The following is a 23010-nucleotide window of genomic DNA, read 5'->3' as shown; positions in this document are numbered from 1 at the left end:
GATTCCTTCATGTGTTCCAGACTTATTGTAGTTCCATTTTCTATTGCACTTCAGGAAGTAGTTGCATAGTAAACTAGGCAGCTAAAGTTTCGTCAGACTCTTTGCAATAAAAAGCAAGCAGTTGCAAGAATTTCATGTTTGCTTTCTAATCCAGGTGAGTCCTGAAGGTGAGTGGCAGTATGGATTCTCTTCTGTCGAATAAGGATTGAGAGGCATCTCAGCTTTTCTCTGAGAAAGGACACAAAGAGGATCTCTGTTCTCTGCCAGCTGTCTATTTTGACAAGTCTTGGAGAAACTCAATAGTTTTGAAACTCTGTCCTTATCAAATTTAGTTGAAATTAACCACTCAATTCAAAACTGATGGGGAGAGCAGGGAAAGGACTGGAAGACTCCATAAAAAGTCAATTTTTAATATTGCCAAATATCATCACAGTTTGGTGTTATAAAAGATAGCTAAAAAACTATAAAAATCTATTGTTTCTTAATAAGTGCATCAGAGCAGGATCATAAAACCTGAAGAGTGGCCAGTGGTTGTGCTGCCCAGCATCAGACTGGGGTTGACATATCACAGAGACAGGCAATTTTAGCAGCTACTTTAGCAGCGCTGCAGGAGCGAGTAAACTTGATCTGAAGTCTGCCTGGTGTAGTTCATAGCCCTCTTTCATGATACCTCTGTAATACTGGATGCTTTCTGTCCAGCAAGTGTAGACACATGATATAGTTACTCTTACATGGGGAAGAAGAGAGACCTGTTCTCCCCATATTGGCAAATGATAACTTTACATCCTGTGGTAGAAAGGATGTAGTATGTATCTACAATTTCAGGAATTACTGAGTGAAATTCTATGTTTATGGCTCTCTAGTAGGTTCTTCATCCCAGTTATCATATTCTGAATTGTCAGCAAATCAATTCTTTTCCAAGAGAAGTACAACTTTTGCTAGTCGATTGACCACAAGTATTTGTTGATCTTTGACGGTGACATTTTCTCCAAAGGAAAAAGCTGTGGATATCAAACAGAAGCTAATATAGTATTACACTTTTGAGTCTTTTTTTTATTTGTTAAAAGTAGAATTTACCAGAGAGTGCCCCAAGTTTAATTGCTGCACCATTTTTCATAAAGTCAAGTTTCCCAGTGGATGCGTTAATCATGTGTTTTACATGCTGTCATATCACATAACATTTTGAGTTTAACTTAACCTGGTGTGATATGTCACAATCCTACAGTATGTGTGCCCCAGGGAACTTTCAATCAGTTGGCTGAAAAACACAATTAAAGACCCACAGTGAATTGAGTTTTCATTAAAACTGTACACACATACAAAACCACATCTCTTTCTCTGTGAAACAGCACACATTATCTGTGAAAATATTAGTATCATATATAGCCTTTAGAATTTGCAAAGAGAATTACAAATACTATTTTCTAATTGCTAGATTGTCTAATAAAATTACTTGTATGTGGTGCAATTTAATACCTGCAACTATTCTTCCCATATATAGGACTTATACTGATTTTCTTGTGCAACTGCAAAACAATATGAGAAGTGGCACTGGGGTACCTATTTAGAGTGCTTTGTCGTACCCTGATGCTTTGAGCTTGGTCTAGTTGAGACAAACCTATGGGCAAATGGTTAAAGCACAAATCGGCAAGTCTGGAAGGCTCTGAGAAGAGCTGAAGGATGAATTTATTATAAACAACTTCTTCCAACTCTTATTTTCAAAAATGTGGGGTTTGTGCCTATTTGTTAGCTAACCAGAAAGCACCCTTCAATGGTTTCATTCAGTCAGACTTCAATGGCCTGATACTGGCTTGTGGATTGGTTGACTGACCTTCATGGGTTGCTTCATTCGGTGTCCAAAATGAATGTGTTTTCACCCAAAACTATTTGAAACTTGTCTACAGGTCTGAGCTCTTTATTTCAACAAATAAATTGGGCAATGGTGGGTATGTCATTAAAGAAATATGAACACGACAAACATTAGTATCTATTTTACAAGGTATTCACAAAATTTTTTTCAAACTATTTATTCAACTGTGGTTTTGAGTTCTAATGGTCATTCTTATATTTTTGGTTTTCTGTCATATTTTGGTGACACATTTTGAGTGGCAACATACCTAAAATGGGTTAAGTGCTTTTCTTACAAATCCATTGTCTATGGAAAGTACAGTTTTAAACACAAGGTACTACTCCAAACAGCAAGACACAGACCTTTGTGTTCTAATTTATTTTGCTGTGGTTCTGATTTTTTATATTAAATGAGATGTATGCCCATGTGCAATAGTAATAATGAAAAAAAGACTAACAAGACAACATACTGTCTAAGCATGTGGCCAGGTTTAACAGTACGTATTTTGACACACATGTAAATACAGACAGAAGAAAACAAACACGTCTTTTTCACTGTATATGATAGATAGACAAATTCTAAAGGGAAATGACACATTTTGTTATTCATTAACATCCAGTGATCCTTTCACGCAACACCCTGGAGGCTGAATGCAGTGACAGCATAAAAAGGTATACACCCACCAGTACTTGGCATGAGGCAACAAGCAGTTTGCTGGAAAAGAGCTGGCATATATTCCTTGATAATGTGTCTCATAGGTTTGTTGGATGGCAATACACTGAAGTGTCTGACCATTAAATGACATACCAAAATGCTGACATTTAACCATGTGTGCCTGTTGCCAATCACTCAAGTTTTCCCCAACTTCTATTCGTTTTCTGCTTGGAATGGTTGAAGTCCATGCTGGCAACAAGCAGAGACTAAGCAAAGTGTAAATATGTTTCATATGTGTTATGAAAGACAAAAATGTAAATTTACAAGGTAAGCATGGAACAGAGAATTGCATTACAGTATTACAAATTACATTAGGCTTTGTTGAAAATGATAGGCATAACAGCTACTCTTTATTTTAGAGAGAGTTATATATAAAATAGTCAATCCTCAATTGTAGAACCAGACAGCTGCCTCCAAATGAAACATAGATATCTGGTTTATGCAATGGAAAGGTACAAGATGGTGAAAAGTCTTTGCTCATACAGCTTTGTAAGAGTTTGTGTCCCTGACTGTAAAAGAGAGATATGTGTAACGAAAAGCTAAGAGAGAAGTAGTGATTGCATGGGCCTGCAAAAGTTGCTGAAATACAGCTTTTAGATCACGTTTTAGCTAAAAAGTGCTCTAGATTTAGGAATGAAGAAGCTTTTTCCATCTTCCTCTGTTCAGAGGACTAGGACTTCATACAGTCTTTGTAACTAAGCAGGTAATAAAAACCATCTTCCATAAAGAAGTTAAAAATAATCACAAAAGAAAAAGGAAAACCAGGAATGGTATATGGAGTTTTATACAGTAGTGTTAAGGTAAGTGCTCTTACTTACTCTCCCCAAAATGAAGACATTAAGTTCAAAACTGATTAAACAATTCTTAATACCTGAGAATCATTTCTGCAGAATATTATTAATGCAAATATCTGAGTGAAGTGTGTATGGAAGGAGGCAGAGTTGGCAGAGTACAGTATCTGCAAGGAAGAATATTAGGATAGCAACAACAAAAATTGGATGTGAAAGACCTACACTGAGCCTTGCAAGGGAACATAAAGGATTTGGGAAAGAAATTCATGCTAGAGTAAAATGAAGAAGCCTACTACTACTGGCAGAAGGGAGGGAGCTTGAGATGCATCATTGCTATAAACCTAGTAGTACATTAACTGGTTCCTGATGGAAATATTAGCCCATTTTTTGTGTGTGTAACTTTCTAGAAATCCAGGAAAGGCACCAACTGACATCTGAACTGGTGGCTACTGTCTGGGGTTTGGAACAAGAGAGATTTATAAGGATAATGAAAAAATCGCTATGTTATTGCCATAAAAATTAAACCTTGCTTATACATTGCCATCAGATTTATTTCAGGATTACTACTAGTAGATATTTCATTTCTGTACCACTTATGGTCAAAATGTTCAGTGCTACCCTTCATTTTTGTTTACTCACTACTGTAAGTGCTATCGACTGAAAAGCAACTGTGGAACTGACATTGGCTTTGTACACAGAAGCACCTAGTACATTCATGTGCAAACCTGTAAAGAAGCCTTTTGTACATGTAAAAGAAAGTTACCTTTGTGTATTGTATGGCACAGACAGGCACTTTGAGCTAAAAACCTCAGCCTGTCACAATACAGCCTGACTCTGAAATGGCTGTCCTAAAAGTTTCCCTGAATGTCCTATTAACAGACAAACTTCTTTTCATTCTTGCCTGTAATATATACATACACCCCCCTGCAGGAACTGACATTCTGCTCAACAATTCAATAGTAATATAAAGTGATCTACCCTTTTAGAGGCATACTTCCTGAGCAAAATTTGCTTTCCGTTACACATTACATGCAAAAGGACATTGGAAGGGATTGATGAGCCCAACCATTGTCAGTCACAAGTGACATCATTTGGGGGTAATATTTAGAAGATTAGTAACATCTGCTTTTTTAAATATGGTTGGTAGCAACCCCTCCAGCCTATTTCAGCCATATGGGGTGCTTTGCATGCACACATAGGCACTGTACACCACCAAAGCTATGCTGGAGAAGAAATGTTTCCTTCAAATAACATAGCTAAAAAAATGGAATGAAAAACTGTATAGTCTTTCTAATTTGGTCAGAAAGAGCAAATGCAAAATCATACTGCTGAACAAAGTTTATTGTTAAATGACACCTTTACCTTATGACTATTATTAATAACAATTATTACTGAAGTGTTTATATTGTGTGTAAAAAGTCTTGTTGCTCAGCAAGACTGTCAAATTAGAAAAAAGACAATCTGATTTTAAACACAGCATCTCGGTGATTTGCTTCTTCATGATCAGCAAACTATTGTTAATAATTGTGAAGGAAAAAACCTGAATAAGTGCTTCAGAAATCCAGAAATTCTAGCCCGTAAAACCCACTAGCACCCCATTCTGTTCTCGTTTTCTGAAGTGCAAGCTCACTATAATTCCACAGATCCTCATAGGAAAAAAATGACATGTCCCTTTAGGACATGGGAAACAGAATGAAATCCCCGCACTTCAAAATGATAATGCAAATGACTGCTTTCATATATTTATGCTGGGAAGAGGTACTCATTTAAAAAAAAAAAAGGTTTAAGGAAATTAGTGGGCTATTGGTTGGCTATAAATTAAGGGAAAGAGGAGGAAGGAAAGCAGAATATTTGTTTTTTTATAAATGTTTCTTCCTTTGACAAAACTCATTTCAGCAGTTTGAAAGGATATTAATAACAGAACATGAACACAGTTTCCTCTTGTTTGTGGAATATGGATTGCCTCCTTCCAGATCTCAAAGCAGAAGGTTTAAGGTTTCCAAGAGAGCCTCAATAGCTGTAACTCAGTTGCTTTCATTGCAGCATGAGTTTTTACATTAGGTGTCTTGCCCTTTTCTTATGTCTAGTCTCTACAGATTCCTGAACAAATTTGGCATAGCTAATGAAAAATGATCTTTTTTTTCTGCATTCATGTCTAAACCAGTCATATCATATCTATTACACAGAGCAGAGTATCTTGGTTATTTTCTTAAACTCGTATTGAATATTGTCCTATGCATTCAAACGTAACCTCTTCTATATCCCTCATTTCTTCTCTTGCATTTTACTACTAGGTTGTAACTAAAGAGTCTGCTTTGTTAATACCTATTACACTTTTGATAAATTAACAGCTATTATATCTGCTAAAAATGGGCACATTTCCAAAATATCTGGTCAGAACAGGTCAGGACTGTCCTCTTCCTCTTCTCGCAGGAACAGTTGGGGCTGATGCAGTTGTAAGCATTAGAGTTCCCAGGGGAATGTTACTTTACCTAATGTACTGGCCGAATGGCACGCTTCACTTCCACAACACCTGCTTACAGATTCCTTGCTGCCACTCAAACCCAAGCCAGCAGAGCATGGGAAATTGGGAACAGTGATAAAAGCACACACAGAATAACTTGGGAGAGGATGACACGGTGAATGGGAATAGAGCACACTGAAAAGCATAGGCATACAATGAGACAAGAAAGAGAAAAATGTCCAGCATTAAGAGGTAAATGCTGTCTAGCTAATTGTGATTGACAATTATCCTTTCTTCCTACAAGAGCTAGGTGTGGTATTGATTCCTTTTATGCCTGCGATTACACCAGGGCACCACATCCTTGACTTACGATGAACACTTTTCTGTTCTTAAAAAGTTTTTTAGCATTTCTTCTTGCTATTTTGTCAGAATGTATCATCTCATACTTTGTAAACCTTAGGGAGACTTGAGAAAGGTCAGGCAGTTTTGGGTTCAGGGTTTCAGCATCTAGCCTAGCAATGTGATAATCACCTTTGCAGCCTGCTGGTTCTGCCTGTTTGAGGTGGTGATGTTGTTTGCAGAAACTCATTCATTTATAGAGTGGCAGCTCTGAACTTCTGATCTCGAGTAACTTGATCTGTTGGATAGAGCAAGTGGTCAAATGGCACTAATTCTCCTTTGTTACTACATAGAAAAAAAATCACTGATCAAATATGAAGGAGAATTAGATCCGCACTGACCTCTTCTCTGAAGCTTGGTGGGGTAGAGAGCTTATGATTGGCATTCCTTGTTGGGCAGGAAGAAAAACAGTAGGGAACTACCTGTATGTTTCTGGTGGACCACTGCCACTCATTAATATCTGTTTTTTTTAATGACCTCCTGGACTCTCTGTGAGCAGGAAAGCACACTGCGAACATCAAGAAAGTGAAGTGTCATTTTCAAGTTCAGATGATTTTGGGAAGTGTGAGGTATTTTTGATGGGTTTTTTGTTTTATTATTCCTCATTAGGAACTTCAGGGTAATTGAATCTGATACTTTTCATTGTCAAATGTTAGTAAGCAGACAAACAGCATTAAAAGCTCCTTTCAAGTGCTCTTCTCCTGCTATATTTTCACTTGATCAACGACTCTTCTTACAGGGCAAAACTGTGGTGGAACATAAGCAATGGCAACAGTTTGGGAACTGACACAGCTGTATTGTGGCTGGAAGTAACCATTCTATATTGTGTCCTTCTTTCCTTATCTCTGACAAGCAGAATTTGTCCCTTGCTCTTCCTCTGTACTCCTCTTTGCATACCAGACTGGGAGAAAAAGGGCTTTAATGCTACCAACAGGTGGAAACTCTGGGATCTACCTATGTCAGGTCTACAGATGCTGGAGAGAGGTTGTGCACTTGATTGATTGTGCAGTTTGATTCCACTTTTGGTTTTTCAAAGAAGACTTCAAGGGGAGTGAAAAGATTTTTAGCAACCTAAACTGACAATGCACTGTGAGGATTTTTTGACCATCTCTTCACTTTCCAATACCAGCTTGAGTGGATCAGTATGCAGTTACTCTTACTGAAGTAGGTCTCTTGTGTTCTGGTATTGGCCCTTATGCTCACCTTCAGATATGTTGTACATTGGGAGTCACTGATGACAGCTAACATCTTCACTGGAACAACCACGCCAGGCAATGCGAAGGGTTTGTCTCTGTTGAACTTCACTGTGGTGTTTACATCTCATTGTTTTTCATTTCCATGTAAAAGTTGCAGTTGCCAGGGTAACTTTTGGCAGAGTAATGGTGAAGAAACCTCTCCTCAGATTATTCTCTCCATGAAGATAAATGTGTTATCTATGTGAGGTAAATGTGGACTCCTGGTTTGAGGAATATTTAAGCAGTGCTACAAATACCAAATAAACCTTGTCTATTTCTCTAGAGCAAAGTGGATACATATATTATTAATCCATAAAATCTAGGTCCAGACTCAAATTCATTCTTCTCTCAGATTGTCTTTTTGAATACTGAAAATAAAGAGGATCAAGCCACACTGCTCAGATCTGGATTTACTTTCCCAGTGTTTGCATTTCAGATTCAGACCTCTAGGTTGGATCCACACTAACACCAACCACAGGAGTTATTGAGCTGCAGAACAGGTAGAGACACCATTCTTTGTGAGTGAATAAAAGGAATTCTACCCTGGCAGTATTTAAAATTGATGTGACCAATAAACCCATTTTATTTTTGCTGTTTTCAGATGGTTTTTTATGAAACATATGAATTAATATGAACCAACTGTTATTCAGCAATGCCTTGCATTCTTCTGATAAAATATAAGATTTTCTTAATGGTATCAAAGCCAATACTTCTTAGTGAAGCTTAGTTTTAGGAAGTACACACCATTACTAGACACCCTTTGGATTATACTGTTAATTGCTTTATAAACCTATTCCCATACAGAATTAAAGCAATTCCATAAAAGCCAAATAAGGGTATAAATTAAATATTAGAAGGTCTGAATATGAAATAACTATCTATGCAGAACAGCTTGTGTTCTCTATTCAATCTTGGTTGCTTAATTTTGTCAGCACCTTCTGGTGGCAGTTTGATTTACTGCTTTTGAAGTCAACAGCACCAACCTTACAGTATATCATTGAGGTCTGTAAGTTGTTAGGCCCAGAGAGATTGGGCAGTTTATTTTCCTCATACCTCTGATGTGTCAACCATGTGCATCTATATGATTTACACACTGAGCACCCATGGACTAATAACAGTGTCAAAACTTGCCTTTTGCCAGCCAGCATTTTGTATGTTATAGGGAAAATATCCCTGTGAAAAATCAGCTTGGCCCTAGTTTGCTTCCACTTTTACCCTTTTTTACACTATTTATATTAATTGGCTTTCCTGGAGTTTATCCAAGTGATGTTCTATATTTCACTTGGGTTGAGGATTTAGGTTTAACAAAGAATTCTACAACTGCCTGAAAGGAGGTTGTAGTGAGGTGGGGGTCAGTCTCTTCTCCCTAGTAACAAGTCATAGGATGAGAGGAAATGGCCTCAAGCTGTGCCAGGGGAAGTTTAGGTTGTATATTAGGAAAAAGTTCTTCACCGAAAGGTAGTCAGGCACTGGAACAGGCTGCCCAGGGAAGTGGTTGACTCTCCATCCCTGGAGGTATTTAAAAGAAGGGTAGACGTGGTGCTCAAAGACATGGTTTAGTGGTGGACTTGGCAGTGATAGGTTAACGGTTGGACTTGATGATCTTAAGGGTCTTTTCCAACCTTAATGATCTATGATTCTATGATTCTATGATTTATAAAAACAAACAAACAAACAAACAAACAAAATCATTTATGAGACTGCAAAGAGAGGAGGAGCAGAGACCAAACCTAAAGGCACATGAACTGCTTCAAGAGGCATGTTTGTCTATGAATGTGCAATAGGTCAGCTGCTCTACAGTAACTGCTTGTGCCCACACTGCTACCCCAGTGCAATGCTACCAGATGTTTGCTGGGGAATAAGTGGACAAATACTTGCGACAATTGTGACACAAGTTCTCCCCCTATCTTACCTCATGAAAATGTGTCAAGTGCAAATAAAACAATAGAAGGGGAAATTTCCCCCTGAATTCTGCTGCAGAGAATCTGCACAGCCTGCATTCATCCACGGTTTCTCATATGCAAGTCAGTATGTTAGTAACGGCAACTAGAAAGGCCATCAGACTCATGAAAAGCTGAGATACTGGATGGCCTTTGATCCTCGCGTGAGTCCTGTCACTTTAATGACCAGCCTGTAATCATTGTAATATACCTTTGATAGACATTTAGTGGTAAGTGAAGTTGAATATAAAGCCATTTCTGTGCCAACATAAGAAAAAAATACCAAATAGACGTGAAAGGATAGAAAAGTTTAAATAAGATTTTAAAAAGCCAATGTAAAGAAACCAAAATAGATATGTTACATGTAGTCTATTACAAACCTTGTGGTACTTCTTTATTTTTTCACTTTTCTCTCCAGCCACCTGCCACTCTTTTAAACAGACTATCTTCTAGAAAAATCTCCTATTTTCCTTTTTTACATCCATCTTTTTTTCATCAGTACCTAACTGGTTTAAAGCCAGAGGTCCAAAAACCAAAGACTTTTTCTCAAGATGGCTGAAGAACTTGCAATTGAGAGAAGCCTCCAAAAAAGAACATTTCCCTCAAAAAAAAATTTCTCTCCTGACTCTGCCTCCATCACAAGCCAAAATAATTACCAGAAAGTTTGCAAGTCTTTGACACTGTTCAAGTCAAAATCTGATATTTAGGCCAATTTCAGGTTCAATTCTGTGCTCAAAAAAAACTGTCTTAATTGAATGCAAATTCAATTGCAATGACTACTTTCTCCTCCTCTAACAGTCACTTGCTACTGTTCTGTGGTATCTAAATCATGCAGTTTGTGAATTAATTATGGGTGTGTGTGTGTATTTTATTTTTCTCAAGAACAGTGAAACTAACATTTCTCACTTCAAGTCTGCCAGTATCATTGTGTGCACAACCTTCATTCCTTTCCGATCAGATTGGAGCCTTGCTGTAATTTTCTAAATCCAGATCTTCTATTCAGTCAGCAAAATAATCTCTGGCCATGTACAGAGCAAAATCACTGATCTATCTGGATTTTTTTTTTAAATAATCTAATTTTAAGTGCTTTAGACACTAATTACACAGCAATGGCAGCCATTGCCTAGCTGGATTGGCTTAAAAGCTTCATGCAAAATGCTGATTTGCAAATTAACTTGCCTTGGCAACCAGGAGAGATGTCAATTTGAAAATAAGTGGCAGTGTATAATTTCACCTCAAAAGGCCAGGGTTTGCTGAAAAGTGATACACACATTCTCATGATGAAGGATTTGTTATGCTATTGACCATTGACATAAGTAAGTAAGAAACCATTATCCTGAGGACAAAAACAAAAATAAATCAAAGCTCACTTTCCAGCTGTCTATAAGAAGAAGAACTTGCTATTGATGTAATTTCTGGCTAAAATTACTTAGGCATGTGCCAGCTGCTTTGTCAAAATTGTGGGTCTACTTACTGAAGGCACTATGGCTACTCACTTGTCAAACCAATGATAAAATCCAAAAGGAGGAGGCCTTGCTTAAGCCTCTCCTTACAAGTAGGGACACCAAAATAATTCATATACAGCCACACGCACAAATCTACAGCCTGTTAATTCCTTTATAAAAAGCCTGTTTGCAAACATTGCAGTTATGGGGTTTTCTTTGACATTAGGGTCAGAGATATACAAATTGTTCCATGAAATTGAGAGTTCATATTGGTTGGGTTAAAACTGAATGGCATGATCATGACTTGGATGGGGCTGTGCAGGGACTGTCAGCAGCTAGTGGCAGACAGCAGTACTGTTTGCATCACGGTATTCTCTCATTGTGAGGCTATGGCGGACAGGCTCTTTGTTCTGGGAACCCAGCCCAGACAGAGGAAATTGTGGGCAGAAGAGATGAAACTTCTCTTGCTTTATCAGTCCTTGAAGCTTGTCAGCCTCCAGATTCACCCTGAGGTTCCTGACTGCAAGCCCTGACTCCTATGGGGAAGGGAGGTGGCTGACAGCGATGTGGGGCTTGGACCAGTCTCACTTTCCCTGTAATGTTTAGTTCCTATATCTACTCTCAGTCTCTTTCTTCTAGAGCAAAGAAGAAATATTCCAACACGAAAAGCCATCCATGGCCCTTCAGGATGTTTGTTTAATTAACCACATGGGCAGCATGTCCTGGTGTGACTGGGAGGCCATACAGCTATTTGGGCACATCGGTGACCCACAGCACAGCTGTGCAGGCAACAACAGCAGTGGCTGGTGGGGGATGAACCCTGCTTCAAGGCTTTCCCCTGCAAACCTGTGAGGGGACAGGAACCCAGCCTTGCCTCAGGAGCTGTGGTTATTTAATACTCACATGTTGGACAGGAGCCATTTTGCTCAGCCCTTTGAACTCTGAAAGCCATGTTCCTACTTTGCCTGAATGGAAATTTTTTGGAGAATGAGAAGGAGTGAAATAGACTTTTTGGTTTTGCTGACAACCCTGTGGTTTAACAGTGGCCTTGGATGTAGAAAGCCCAGGATCAGGTTCCTCCTCCAACTAACTCTGAGTAATCACAGATAAAAATCAGTGATGAAAATGAGCAAAATGTGATTCAGACTGAGAAAGGACTTCAGCCTTGGTCTTTTAGTAGTCTTGGCTGTGCTACACAGACATACACTCACATATGTGGGCATTTTCACCAAAATGGTCTAAAGACTGTGTTTTCTCCAGAAAAAGAAACACAAGCAAATCAAACAAAACTAGACATGAAGACACAAAGTCTTGAAAATTAATGTAGCATGGAATTATTGTCCTTCAGTCAGCTTTAATTGCTAGTGCAACAATTGATGATTAAATTCAAAAATTCATATCCCACATGTATTCTTCAATTTTTGTTTATAATTTGTCCTCCCAGCAGATCCTCCTTACAGTAAGTTTATTTATCAGAGTATTCATGGAAAGTAGAGCCCAAAGGGGATGTAAATCCAAAGTAAGTGAATTTGCTTAAATATTTAAATCAACATTTGTGTGATGTATTATTCCAGCTCCAGTCAGCATTCTGGACTAGAGTGGGATGGAAAATAATTTTCATAAGAAATTTTTAAAGATGGAAATTAATTACAATTCAAATGTCTAAACTGTACTATGTAAAGAGCAATTCTTGTTTCTTTTTTGAATCAGGAAATTTGTTAACATCTCTTACAAAGCAGTATTTACATCATTAAAAAATATGGTTAAAATTCAGGGCTTAAATTAAGTGACAAAAATTTGAGCATAAAGTAAAGCTTGAAAAATATCTCTAGGCTTTTAATTATTTTTTAAAAATTTAAAAAAAAAAGTTTTTAATCCATTCAGCTGGTTCTATTTTGGACTTTTCAGTTTGTTAGAAACATGTTAAATTAACTTGAACATTTTCCAAAGATATTGAAACATGATACTAATCTAATACAGTGAAACTTTGATTTTATACACTATGTAAATGCAGTATATTAAAGTTTGTTCATCCAGAAAGGAAAGGATATGTGCTCTAGTAAGTGGACTAGCGCTGTTGCTTAGTATTGCAATGTTGCCTTTTGGTTTTGGAAAGGAAAGGAAACATTTTGAACAGTACTGAAAAGTCTGTGAAGTGGGTGGGGAATTTTGGGACGGTGACTGTAAAACTCCGTGCTCGCCCCATATGTATTTCCATGGTCAGCTGCACACTTTTTTGCTATGAATTCATTTTAGCCATGTTTGCTGCTTACCTGCCGCAAATGCAGCAAGGATGAGTGTCACCTATGTCTACTGCAGTTGTTCAATTATTTTCTTATTAAATGTGTGTTTCAAATTGCTGGCACCACAGATTACATTCCCAGTAGACTCTTAGACTTTTGCTTAAATTAATGTAGATCAAGAGTTATCCTAAAATCAGCAAGACATTCTCATTATGTAAAGTTAGGCATATGTTCAAGTGTTTGTATTATCAGGGCTAATCCATAAAATTGAGAAGAAAATAGAGTACACAAGTTGTACAACATTTCTATAGGAACCTATAACTGTATAAACTTAAACTGAATGGGTAGTTTATACATTAATTATGTATGTGTATATATGCATATATATATGTATTAACTTGAACTCACGCACTGAGATTTTTAAATTGGCATCATCAGTGCTAAATACATGCCAGGATTAATTATATGACTTCTTTTTCTTCCCAAAAGTGGGTTGCAGTAATACCTGTTGCAAGGAGATGTGATTAACATTGTTTGGGCCCTGTGGCATTATATTTTTTATTTATTTATTTCTGAGAGAATCCCTAATCCCTGCTTAATTTTATGAACTGTCAAAATGATTCTAAATATCTCTCTGGTTTGCATTTTCACCTCAGGACAGGAGTCCAGAGGTACAGATTTGTTGTACAACAGTGGACTTTAGGCAATTTTCATCTTTTAATGCCTGCAGCGTCTAAGGTTGAATTTGTAATAATCACCAGATTATCTCTAAAGGATCTTTCTGTTATATTTGCAAATAGTTCTGCAGGAAAATGCAAAAGATATAGAAGAAAAATAATTGATTAGATGTAGGAGATCATTTTGTCACATAATCCCAGATGGAAAAGAAAACAAATGTTGATTTCTTTTTTTTAATGACAGTTGAAAGATACTATGGGAAAGATACTTGCTATTCTGGTAAAGTCAGATGCTGGTCTCAGTCCCCTAGTTAGACCTTAAAATGCAGTAAGAAAATGTGCAAAAATAACACTGTAGCTAGAATTTTATTTTAGAACGGGAATGGATTGTTCAAATAGTGTGTACAACCATAAGCGCTAACAAAGTAATGTGCCTACACTGCTGTGGATATGGCAAGTATGTAAGGAAAAAAGGTGTGGATATAAATTAACCATAGGTGAGATTCTTATTATTTTAATAGAATATGAATATACTTCCATTATATTTCAGGGAGCTATGAACAAATTGGGTGATACTTAGAGCCAGAACAGGGAACAGAATCTGACAACAGATTCCACATAGCAATTGTATGTATGAAAGTCAGGTGATGGGACTCATTAACACTTAATAAATGTTGATAAACAATTGACATTTATTATTGGTGTCATAAGTGAGACCCAATTCAGGTGTAATTTGTGGGCTGTTATAATTTTCTGAAGTTTGTATTTCAGTAAGAAATGGAACTTTTTTTTTTTTTCTCATTTTCTTCTCATTTCTCAGAGCTGGGATGTGACTGATTTTGCTCACACTGTAACAAATTCATTTGAATTCCCTTGATGGCATCAATACAAATTTACACCAAAATAACTGAACAAATTGAGGAAGATGGACTGACAAAAATTGTAGGGTGTGCCTTTGAATTGATATATTCCTTCCTTTATGCATAGATTAACCTCACATAGATTTTAGGATTTTAAAAAATATTTGGTGAAGCATCATTTGGTGATCCTGGACAGAGGATGGATGGAGGTTAGTCTGCTGGTACAGAAGTTTTAAAAGATGTAAAAGTGGGCCATGGGCAGCCACTCATATTTGTCATTAAGGGGACCAAGAAAGGATGGCTCCATGGGCATGCCAAGAGGCAAAAAGAATTGATCAGAGTTTCTGTGGCTGGACGCTCTGCAGGTTGAGTGGGGAGTCAGTGTCTGGTGCAGAAGGAAATTGAGTTGAATTACACGGATAAAGGATAAGTGTACAAGAATGACTAAAGAGAAACAGATAAAGACGGGTTTCCTATTCTTCCTACATCTAAGAAAGTCAAGCTTCAGTTGGGATAATAGAAAAAAAATCCAGAGGGATAGTACCTGTCTATTGCACAGAAAAAACAACAGCGGCTATTGTAAACTAATATATCATACTGAAGTTACCCTGGGTAGCCTGTCTCCTGAAGCATGGGTCAGGCTACCCAGAAGCAAAGTGGTCTGTCTCCAGTAGAGTTTTTGTTGTTGCTTAGAAATGCACTGTCCCATGCATCTCCATCTGTACTTGAAGAGGGAGGAAAGAACAACGCTTCTTTTCTTTGAGCTCCACCCAAGGCAGCATGTAAGAGACCAAAACTTATGAAACCGGGGGATAATTAAAACAGAGCCAGCAGCGGAAGGGTAGAACATGAAATCTTTCTGAAGCGGCATACATATCTACTCCCATCCTGCTGCTGAGCACAAAATGTCATAAACTGAGGAAATTCTAGCCCTTCTTTGTTGCTGAAGACTGAAATATCATTTTTTCACTTCTGAGTAGTTAGTGCTGTTAAAAATGAAAGTCAAAAAAAGAAACCAGGATATTGAAACTCTGTTTCTACTTTCTAGTTGCGTGTTTTGATGCATGCAGGAGAAAGCAGGGAAGTTTGAAACTGGAAAGCCAGATGATCAAAATATCATCTATGGCCAGATATATAGAAACATTAGGTAGTCATTAAATATTGACGGTGCATTGAAGGTATAAGACTAAGGCAGAGCACTCCATTTGTTTGTTTTGTTTGGCCAGCATGTTAAGTAGAATAACTTAGGAGAAATGTTAGAATTCATACCTTCTACTGCTTTTGTTAACAGGTTAGCCCTCAACCAATTCACATTTCTAAGGTTTTATGTATTATTAATCAAAAGAGTTAAAAAGTCAATCCAATCTGGTTATATACAGTAGTTCTTGTGGTTTTCAAACCTTTAAATAATTTATGGTGTCATCTCTTTCCCAGTGGATGTCAGGCTGGTAGAATGTCTGGAATCAGAATCCCACTGGGAAAAAAAGAAACATAGTCAGAAAAAGTAGTAATTTTTTTTTAATAATAGCAACTCCAGCCTATTGTATCATCACTATCAGTCTCTAGAGAGATCATTTCTCTGAAAGAGAAGTTTTTCTTATATGAATCCTTTTGGGATCAAACAATCCTGACAAATCTATACCTACACACTATTCTAACTGGCTAAGGTTGTGTGTGTGTGTGTTGAGCACATATACGGATGTGTCTTTATTTAAAAAAAAATCCTAAATCTTTATGCACTTTTTTCTATATAAATGTATCCAGTAAACAATATTTAAATTTGTCTTAATCTTCTGAAACCAGTCATAATTCATTATAGTTTCTTTCTTCCTTTTTTTATTTAGAAATTGTAATCTAACTGTAATTATCACTATGGTGTTGAGATCTATTCAGCCCTTTTTATTTCAGACACATTTGTTCTGTTTCTTTTGAAGCATTAAGCCCTCACAGTTGATCATTGTAATCTTAAATGGCTTTTTTTTGGTGTGTGTGTCCCAAATTCATTCAGCCATTTTTGATTACGTGAATATTGGGGAATCTACTTTTGAGCTTTTTTAATCTTTCTAGGTATTCAAGAATATAATAAAAAAGTTATTTAAAAATAATACATTCAATTTAAAAGTATGTTAAGAAATAATTGCATTATTTTATGTGATAGAATACCAGATTCTGCCTTCACAAGTAAGAGACTTGACTTCTGTTATTGAATAGACTGCTACCATATATTTAACACATAACCTCCTTTCAGAATTAAAAACGTCCTCTCAACCCAGAAAATCATATATTCTTTCTCCATGCAAAACAAGGTCATTGAAGACCAGGTATATCTGACAAGTACTCTGCTAGTTCCCCAGCAGATTATGAGTTTTTATACCTCTTTGTTTTGTGCCATAGATTTGTATCTCACAATCTTTTTTTTTCCCTTGGAAAATAACAAACCCAGAAAGCATCAAGTAAGAAAATTGTCCCATGATCTTTCAACACAGCTGATTTTCCTTTCAGCTGCCAAGTCTCTATACTCACTCACTTCAGCCAGCCTCACAATCTTTCCTGCTGCATCCAAATCCTGCTCTCCTACAGGTCTAAGAAACTTTGCTTCCTGACGCTTCGTTGCAGCCCGTACAATTGCTAACGGAACCGAGTGAACATCAAGGATGCATTTCTACGTGCAGGCAGACAACCAGCCTAGCAACGTCCTGCCCGAGGTTCAGAATTATGCATTTATGTAAATTAAGACTGGCCTTAAATGTAAGTAAGGAAATTAAGCTTTCTGCAGCTATGAGATGTTTGTCATGTCATTATGAACTAAGGTTGAGAAAGTTTGGTAGATGAGGGAGGTGGAGGTTTCACTTACAGAATCAGGATTTGAGCCCCTTATTCCTTTAAAAACAGAGGCAAAAATAGAAACATAAAATATAATATTATAAAAAATGAAAAAAATTGTGAAGGATTTAGGTGCATGCATATCATGAAATTCCCTCAGTACCACTAACTCAGCTGTATTGATGACACGTATTGACTCATATTCTACTTTCAGCAACACTTGTGTAAATCCAGGGTACTGCAGCTTCAGTCACTTTGGTGCAATTGCTCTTGATTTACACTCGTGTAACTGACAGCATTTGACCCTTAGACTATACATATATCTTAAATTATGCATTTAGCTTCCTGAGCCACAACCGAACAATAAGGCAGTATATATATCATCTGGTATGTACCATGCATCAGCTTAATGTGGACATTTTAGTTTTGCAATTCTTCTACTCTTGTGCTGGCATTCTCATACTTGAAAGGGTATTAAATTATATATATATATATAAACACACATACACACACACATGCACACACATATGCATACACTTTTTAGAAATTTGTGTGATTCTTAGATCATGTATGGCTCCAGAAAGCTATGTACTTTTGTCATCTTTCCTAAACAGTGTGTGCAAAACGTGGTTGAGAAGTGCATGAGTGTTTAAACTGATCTTAAATAGCACTCTCCAGGAGATCAGAACCTATCTTGCTTTTCACAAGGATATTCCTCTCCTGGTTTCCTATCTCTAAACAGGGACAAGGTTCTCCACTGAACATGTGAACATGTCTCAACACAGGATTACTGAGATAAGGGAGAAGAATAGGGGTGCCCTGGGTCCTGTGTTGGTTTTGGCTGTATTTATGGAGCACAATTTCGCTCTTCATGTGGTAGGGTCACACCTATGGAGGTCTTGTTTTCCCAGGGTAAATCTGGCCGAATATTGCAATATCAGCCTTACCTCGCTGATGCTCTGCCTAGCTCTGACTTGCACAATGCTTGTCCTGCAACCGCATTCCCAGAAGCTTCTGCTGAAGACAAAAGGTGGTTTCAGAAATAGCTCAAGAGATAAAGAACAGACAAACCTAGGCAGTCTGCTTTAACTTCCTCTGAAGACAACTACCCCTGAACAACTCCAAAATGTAGGGTCCCAAGATAAGTATTCTGTCCTACACTCACTCTTTATACAATGGGCACATTGTGGCCACAGTGAAGATGAAGCCAAGAGCAGAGAAATGGTATGCATCTTTGGAAACTCATGAGTGCTCTTAAGCATTTTGCCCCATTTTTCTCTAAGTAATATTGAACACTGCATTATAGTAACACTTAACATTTCCACAGACTCCTCTTTCTAAGGAGCCTAAACCTGCAGAGCTCGTATCATTTCTGTGGTTCCTGCAGGCTTCTAAAAGGCAGATATACTCTGAAAAAAAGATTAAAAGTAACAGCCATCTTTTAAAATTATATTACTAAGAAATGAAAATAGAAATTAATTTTATCTATAAACAAAAACAAAGGGAAAAGAGAAGAAAGTTTAACAGAAAAGCAATAAAGTTTTGGACAGTTCACAAGGTCTAGCAGCCTATGGGCCAAACAATAAGCAATTTGTTGAGGAAGAGAGAATAAAGACATTCTTTCAGGCTGGCCGGCTGGCATGGTGAGCTGCCCATTGTGCTGCTGGCTGCGAGACCTGGGATTAGGGAGCAACTCAGGTTCCCAGGCTTGGCACCAATGGAAACTGAAGTTTATGTATTTAGTCTTTGAACAGAAGAAGAGGTCACAGTTCAGTACCATTTGAGAGCTGATCTACCAAACAGCACTAGTACTGGCTCCAGAGGATGGATGTTCGTCTGCCCATTTGGTCAAAGGTGAACTGCCCTAATAATGCCTCTAGCAAGGTAGAAAAGATAAAAAAGCTTGCAAAGCAAAGCTGGGATGGGGGAAGAACACTCTTTCAAGTGACAGACTCCAGTAAAAAGGCAAAGTACAGTCATAATGACAATCTGCTGCCTGAAAGTAGCACAGTGAGTTACAACTGAATAATGCAAAATACCCCAAAATACATTTTGAAATATTTTTCTTAAGTTATTAATTTGAATTTTTTAATCAGATCTATTTCTGCATTAAGAAACACAAAAGGAGAGGAAGAGAGGGTGCTTCTTTACTATGCTAAAACTCCAAATGTTTCACAAAACCCAGATATTTCAATCTGCACTTAAAAAAAAAGGCAGAAAAGCAGGAGTATAGAGTAATAAAATCAATATAGTTATCAATCAAGTATATATTGCAGGATCAAGCACACAGAATGCATTCCACAGCTGTCAGATTCCCTAAGAGTTAATAGATGGGAATAACAAAGCTACATTATCACCTGTAATGTCCAGGAATTATTACACTCTGATGACCATTAGGGGTGCTAACTTAGGAACTAGCATTCTTTGTGGATAGGTGATTGTTGTAGATATTCCAAAAGACGAAGCCCACATTCTCCAAAATGATAGCTTTTTTTGACCAACTCAAATGATCAGACCTTTTTTGACTGCCTCCATATAATCGAATTATTTACTGGATATCAAGAATTAATTGTATGGTAATAGCAGAAATTATACATTAAAAACAGACACAGTAGTAGGAGAATTTTGTTCCTTGCTGATACTGTTCATGTTTTGATATTTTTATGTAGATCTAGGTGAATTTTAATAAAGCAATGACCTGATTTCACACTCATATTTAAAAATTAAGCTCCTTGGGTCATGTACACTAGAACTCTACACTTTATTCTTTTTCCGCTTCCTGCAAGTACTCACAGGATTGAGTTTTTCCAGCATACATGTCTCAGAAAGAAATGTTAATGCTTGCATGTGTGAATGTGAAATGTAAAAGAAGCAGAATGAAAGGGACATGCAAGAACCAAAAAAAACCCCACCAAGCAATTAACCAACAACCAACAGCTGCATCACTCAAATGTTCATGCTTACTCTGTGTAGAATAAGGAAGACAAAAGTGAAGTTAAACAAACAGAAAGCCTTATTGCACAATTTTTCATAATGAATACATTGGAGATAAATGCAGTCTGTTTATGAGCATCCAGTGGACAGAAGAAGTATCTAAATTCATCACCCTCTCTGGGGTATGAACTGAGTCAGGATAGCAGAATCTGGCCTCAGGTGAATTGCTCGTTAAAGACATTAAGTCCATCTCTACCTTCTTCAGATAAACAGAAAATTTCAGACTTAGGTTTTTCTGCAAGCAGCTTTCTGGAGTAGCAATTTAAAAAAAATCTCCAAAGCACAAGGTTGCATGAGGACTTGAAATTAACTCCACTCTTTGATTTTACATTAAGGTCTTTAGTTTGATATTTCTGTCTTCCCAGACAGAGAAAAGAAACATTTTCTTACAGAATGAGACCACGGGGTAACCAGGCTGAAGAATTATTACAACATGCTTTATGAGAACTCATACTTATTGGTTTGAGATTCCAACACAAATAGGATGATGTTTTGGTGTTTCAGTTCTTCAGCTTCTGTTGATGTAAATCAAGACCCAGTCCACCCCAGAAGTGGAAGACAGCACATCATGGAAGCCAGAGGGCCTGCCCTCAGCAGGGCATTCCTGCTGTTTGCTTCTGGCCAGTGATCTCTGCAAACCGCTTGGCCTCAAATTCTTGCTATGAGTTTTCCAGAGTTTCTTAAATTGGGAGAATTTCTTAAGTTGAATGAATGCTAAGCCTTCTTGCAGGCAGGAAAGATGGAGGGAGGGAGGAAGGATGCTCACTCAGTTTTGCTGGGACTCTGAACCCTTGGCATCAGAGGAGAATAACCAAATTCTACTCACAAGGAACTGAGGGGCAAATGACATGAGCAGCCAGTGGCATTGCCAGTGATGGTCAGAGGTGACACACCTTACCTTTAGAAAACTTGTATCTGACGAGGTCATGGAGCTTGCTATGTCGTGTACTGTTGCTTCAAGTCCTGACAAAATTAAGCAGGGTCAATCCTTGCCTTGGAAGTTATTTGGAGTAGATACCACATCCTCCTTCAGCCTTTATCTGCACCTGGCATCAAGGGGAAGAGGGAATACTACTTCTGCTGTGTCTGAGCATTGCTGCCACAGTAATATGAAATAGCAAAAAGTAATCGTCTACGTTGGGGAGCCTCGTTCATATTAAGTTTGTTAGTGAGGAACCTAAATGTGAGTTTGAAATTCTGAGAAGCCCTCCAAGCCTCCAAATCTTAGAGAATAAATCATCCACTAATGATTTTATTTTTTGTAAATTTCAGCATAGATTAACTCTAACTTTATGCTTAGAGCTTAGAGAGGGGTTTTCCATCTCTCTCTTTCTTGGTCATGTTCTGCCTTTCGTCTTTGCTGTAATTCTGCTCCCCTCCAGTGTCAGTTCTCACACATCTCCCAGCTTTGCATCTTGATGCACATCTGTCCTACGACTTCTGTCACCTGCATATGCCTGGTACAGGGCCCGCATGCCACCCCTCCCTTTTTCTCTTGCTGCCTCTCTGTCTTTCTCAGACCACAGGGGCCACACGATCACCACTTTCTCAGTGTGGCATTTCCTTCTGCATGTTGATCTTGCATGTTGTTTATCTCTCAGAAGGATTGTAACTATAGATAGCATCAGTGGAACTGTATCTGTCTAGGAGCAGATGTCTACCTCTGCCATATCATCTTAATTGCCCTGCTGTGGCTCACCTACCAGAAGTCTTTTTTTTTTTCTAGTCTTACCTTTTCTTTTTTTCTTTTTGTTTCCCCCTCCAATTTTGCAAATGATTAGTTGAAAAACAGCAGGACTGAGCTTGTAGGCATAGGACTCATCTGGGCATATTTAAACTTGTAAGGAAAGAGAATCTCTTCAGTCCCTAACCAACTGGACAGTACTTTCTAAGGTCTTTGAGGTTTTGTCTTATATCTTCATTTTGTAGTGAATTAGGTAAACATTGCTGAAAGAGAAACTAGAGAAGTAGGAAATAATTATAAAAATATCAGTCTAAACCAAGGTGCTACAATCTGAACTAAGAGGATAAGCAAGTCATGTAAATAACATTACTATTTATGACAGACATACTCTTACCTCTTTCTAGGGTAATGATAATTTTGAGTTTGCATTTATTTTTTTCAGAGAAAATTGAGTCACATAGCTCTTCAGAAGACTTTTCTATGTAAAATCTTGAAAGATATTCATTTGGTTGTCTTAAATATAAGTGGTCCAAATTCTACCTGGAATCATTCTGGATTTACGTTGATCAATAGTAAAATATAGATTTATAGTACTTTGGGACTAAAATTTAGCCTGTGAAAGCTGGCAAATGATTTATCCATATTCCATCATAATTACTTTAGGTATTTTGTAGAGGGCTGAAAAAGCATTTGTATCAGAAGGCTACACTTAAATTATCTATGTTCTCCACGAGGAAGGTAGATAGGTTTGAAAGCTATCCATCCTTCAGTCAGTTCAGACTTAGCCTTAAGTTCGCAATAAAATTTGAATCAAGTTTCACTTGGTTTCTTGAAATTATGTTGTGGAAATGGCTTGTGATTGACCTAAATTATATTAATCCAGAAATGTTTG

At 37.5% G+C, this 23010-nt stretch overlaps 1 long non-coding RNA gene across 2 annotated transcripts; it reads right to left on the bottom strand.

Annotated features, from left to right (window-relative positions):
• Positions 1 to 244: 244 nt before the first annotated feature.
• Positions 245 to 21450, bottom strand: LOC148056846 (uncharacterized). 2 transcript variants are annotated; one of them, XR_015702248.1, is made up of 4 exons: positions 21333 to 21450; positions 18388 to 18457; positions 16018 to 16091; positions 245 to 1001 (listed from the first exon to the last, which is right to left on the bottom strand). It is a non-coding gene; the product is annotated as an uncharacterized LOC148056846 (long non-coding RNA). The 2 variants fall into 2 exon arrangements; XR_015702249.1 differs by having other exon boundaries at positions 18388 to 18454; positions 21333 to 21420.
• Between the last annotated feature and the right edge of the window lie 1560 nt (positions 21451 to 23010).

This window comes from Nipponia nippon, unplaced genomic scaffold (assembly GCF_047370975.1).
Source record: "Nipponia nippon isolate SJK-2023a ecotype South Korea unplaced genomic scaffold, ASM4737097v1 scaffold_11, whole genome shotgun sequence".
NCBI classification, from domain to species: domain Eukaryota; kingdom Metazoa; phylum Chordata; class Aves; order Pelecaniformes; family Threskiornithidae; genus Nipponia; species Nipponia nippon.
The sequence above is the reverse complement of the archived record's forward strand: the minus strand, read 5'-3'. Positions and strand labels throughout refer to the sequence as shown.